The 2,303-nt window shown below is 36.6% G+C and overlaps 1 long non-coding RNA gene across 1 annotated transcript; it reads left to right on the top strand.

Annotated features, from left to right (window-relative positions):
- Positions 1–1,211: 1,211 nt before the first annotated feature.
- Positions 1,212–1,571, top strand: LOC120787516. Its single transcript, XR_005706942.1, has 2 exons — positions 1,212–1,297; positions 1,426–1,571. It is a non-coding gene; the product is annotated as an uncharacterized LOC120787516 (long non-coding RNA).
- The last annotated feature ends 732 nt before the right edge of the window (positions 1,572–2,303 follow it).

Here is a 2,303-nt window from a genome sequence, read left to right as displayed (position 1 = left end):
GTGGTGAAGCAACGGCGGTATTTGTGCTAGCAGTCTCTTGGTCCAATGGTGGACTTGAAGGTGTGTAATCCTTGCTAACACTTCAACTGTTCAATATATTTAATCAATACCATTAAGAGCAGGGTCAGGCATTTCAATTCATCTCCATGGAGACACATTAGGTCTTTAAATCCCGCCTAACCAAAATAAAAAACAAGACTCATCTGTGCTTAATTTTCAGGGTTCACATGACCTGAATGAATGATGGTTTTATTGCATAATTGTTTCCAGCTGATTGTTTCCAGTTTCTTTTTCACATAGGCGAAGACAAGAGAGCTGTCTGAGAGCATCAGAAATGTTATTATCAAAAAACATAACAATTCCAAAGGTTGCGATTGCCAATGAACTTGAAATCCCTGTTTAAACAGTTAATCGTAAAACTGTTAAGATGCTTCCAGGACATGGTGCTAAGAAGAAACTCAATGAGAAAAGTCTGAGAAGGTTGATGCGGATTGTGGAAAAAACAACACGCAAGACATCTAAAGAGCTTCAGGCTGAGCTGGAGTATTCTGGAGTGGTGTTGTGTGAAATGTGTTACCCAGTGCCAGAAAACTAGGTTTGAGGCGAAGGTCATGGGTCTTTCAGCAGGGCAACGACCCAAGGCACATTTCCACCAGCACAAAAGAATGGTTGAAAAGGAATAGTTGGACTGTTTTAAACTGGCCAGCAATGATTCCTGATCTAAATCCTCCTGAAAACCTTTGTAGAGAGCTGAAATCTGCCATTGGAAAAATGGCTCCTGCAAACTTAAAAGAGCTTGAATGCACAGAAATGGAGGAGTGGCAGAAACTACCAGCAGACAGGTGCAAGAAGCGTCTAGATGGCTACAAGAAATGGTTAGAGGCTGCCATTGTTGCCAAAGGTTCTGAAACCAAATATTAATGAAGGGTGTCAATAATTGTGTCTAGGCTACATTTTGTTTTTGTATTATTTTATAATTATAATTTGTATTATTTTCTTTTGTTCAGTTACACATTTTATTAAATATTCTGATCATCTAAAATTGATTAATTTGCATTTATTTCTGAAGATATTCTAAATTCTGTACTTAATATTCCAGGGTGCCATTAATTTCAAGCAGGACTGCAACCTCAAAGACAACAACCTGAGTTTCGCCGAGGGTCTAATGCCTGTCAGTAAGGTTCTGCAGAATAAGCTATGGCCCATAATAGAAGCTACCATTAAGGAGGCATACTTCACTGGACTTTGGGTGATAATAGATGGAAAAGAAATGCATCGAACCCTGTCTCCACAAGAGGTACAGCTGACATTGTCTCGTATGAACATCTCAGACTTCCTTGAATTTCACAAAATTTTAATTCAACGTTATTTCTTTTAGATTTTTTATTTTTATATCTATTTTTTATTTTATATTTTAAATTTCAGATGGCTATTACACCATCCTGATGCTGATTGTACGTACTATTAACTTTTCAACATCCAGGACCTTGGAACAATTCTACAGATTAAACTTGACCATTATGTGATGCATGGAGACTGTTTGAGGTGATTAAATCACACATTTTTTCTAATGACTCTATCATTTGTTTATTTAAAAGCCAGATGAATGAGACGTATTAAGCGTAAAGCTTTATTTTGATATGAAAAGCAGCAGAAATTTTTAAAGAGTCACATTCAGTTATAAATGACAAAATTTTTGGAAAGCTCAATTAGGCATTGATGTTTAGCTCTCACATGGTCCAAAATGAGTTGCAGGAGTTGCTATATTGAAGAATGCCTTGGATGTACTGCACTCAGAATGAGACCCTAATGGCTATTATGTTTTATTAATTCTTAAATATAACAATGGTCCTCCTTGCCAACATATATATAGGACAAAACCTAAAAGGATTTTTTATTTGATCATTTAAAAGATTGCTAATAAGCTTTCCACAAATCCAAAATTACAAATTTTTTAGGAGGCAACTAATATAGCCTTAGACGGTTTGTTAGATAGATGGCCATTGCGTCCAGATAATTCCACGGCTTCCAGTCTACTACTCTTTATGGGGAAATTTAATCTGTTAGATATATAGAGAAAAAAACACTCAGCTACTAGAGAGTCTACATGGAGTAATAAATCTTGCACTGGATCGACTTTCGTTCTGTATTCCAGAAAGACCTAGTCTCTTTTCCATATATTATCTCTTGGGATGCTCTCTTTTCTGGTCTTAATTGGAAGAAAATATCCTTCCATCTATTAGCTATAATGCTTATCCTTTGAAGGTTGTGGGGGGGCTGGAGCCAGTCCCAGCTAAAACTGG

Source organism: Xiphias gladius, unplaced genomic scaffold, assembly GCF_016859285.1.
Source record: "Xiphias gladius isolate SHS-SW01 ecotype Sanya breed wild unplaced genomic scaffold, ASM1685928v1 HiC_scaffold_1481, whole genome shotgun sequence".
Lineage (NCBI taxonomy): Eukaryota > Metazoa > Chordata > Actinopteri > Istiophoriformes > Xiphiidae > Xiphias > Xiphias gladius.
Note: the sequence above shows the minus strand (reverse complement) of the source record. Positions and strands in the feature narration are given on the sequence as shown.